The following is a 1,766-nucleotide window of genomic DNA, read 5'->3' on the forward strand; positions in this document are numbered from 1 at the left end:
AGGCTGGTGGGGTGGGTTGCACAAGCGCCCAGAACAGACGAGTCAGTCACTGCCCGGTTCGTGTGTACTTCTTACATCCACTTTGATCTCTATACAAACCCTCCATCTAACGCCCTCCCCACGGTTCACCAAGAGGCCCAAGGGCGGCCAGGGGACGCCTTCTCATTGGCCCTGCTGCTGCCTCCCAAAGGTCACTCCTACTCCTTGCTTCGGGGAGAGTGCTTCTCACCCCCAGGGGGGTTTCTGTCTTCACTGGCTGGGACGATAGCGTGCGGGTCTTTAACAGGTTGCGCTTTCCTACCACCTGCGCAGGAGACAGCCCTGCACGAGCTCCGGTGACCTCACGGACATGCCAGGCAATCTGTGTTAGGAGACAGCTTGAACTCTCAGGCCTCAGGGGCCCATGACCAAGCACTGACACCTAATATCTACTGAGAACTAGTGTGCGGGGGGGGGCACATAAGGGCTTTACGAGCTTTTTCTCTTGCTTTTTTATTTTTGAGACAGAAAGTGTGAGTGGGGGAGGGGCAGAGAGAGAGAGAGGGAGAGACAGACAGACAGACAGGATCCCAAGCAGGCTCTGCACTGTCAGCAAAGAGCCCGACGTGGGGCTTGAACTCATGAACCGTGAGATCATTCCCTGAGCTGAAACTGGATGCTTAACTTTAGGTGCCCCTAAAGGAGACCGTGAATTACGAATGAATAGCTACCTGACCTGGGACAAATGACTCTGAGCCCACTTTCTCATCTGCAAAATTAGCATGACACCACTTTTCCATAGGGGCGCTGTGAGGCTGTGAGGCTTTCACGAAGTCCTATAAGTAAAGACCGGTTCTCTTCTCTCCTCAGCTGGAGGCACTGAAGGGCAGGAAGGCCCATGAGGAGGCTCTATGGGAACCCTACGGCTCCCCAAAACTGGAAGCCCACACTTCCTCTCTGCAGGCATCTCCTGTGATCACCCACCGTGTGCTCGTCAATCCTGGCCTGCCTTCGTGAGGTCCACACCTTCAGAAGGTCCCGGCGCAGTCTGGGTCACTACTGCTCTGACTGGATCACAGTTCTGAGGGCAAAACCCCTCCAGCGACACCACTGCTGGCCACACAGGAGTCTCCCGGGCTCCAGGGCTCAACGCTTCCCACTAATTCACTCGAAGATGCTATTTCTCATGTGTTGTTACTTTGTCAACTACAAATTGACAAATTACTTGCCAAAGTAATTGGCAAGACCGTAGAAATGCAGAAAAAGTTTGCCACCGTGCTACATGGAAATAAAACCTGTGGTTGGGACTCTGTAACACTCTAGAGACAAAGGACTACGGATGATGTGAGAATAGACAACATTAAAACCATGGTGCGAGGGCTGGGGCATTGTGATTTTCCTTTGTGAAATATTCTTTAATATTTAATTACCTTTCGGCCCACACATTCCAGCTTGCTGCCCTCATTCTGCCTGCGGTGCCTTTGAACGATTCAGCTCAGGGGGCTTGGATCCACTTCCCTTGGTAGAAAGGACCACACTGGGGGCGGGAAGGGGGAATTTCACTTGAATAAGGCCCTGGGCTGCTCAGGGACCAGCCGCTGGCTGCCTCTTTCCACTGAGCACACACCCCTCGTGGCTGAAGCAGTGAGCCAGGCCCATCGCTAACCTACAGTGCCCTCCTGTGGCAGAGGCCTGCCTCGGGAGACAGCAGCCACAGAAACGGACCTGAGTGCCAGCAACCCTGACAACCACTTCTGAGGCGTAAAAACTGCACAAAAATGTCAGAA

This window comes from Panthera pardus, unplaced genomic scaffold, assembly GCF_024362965.1.
Source record: "Panthera pardus isolate Hobbes unplaced genomic scaffold, ASM2436296v1 HiC_scaffold_12, whole genome shotgun sequence".
NCBI classification, from domain to species: domain Eukaryota; kingdom Metazoa; phylum Chordata; class Mammalia; order Carnivora; family Felidae; genus Panthera; species Panthera pardus.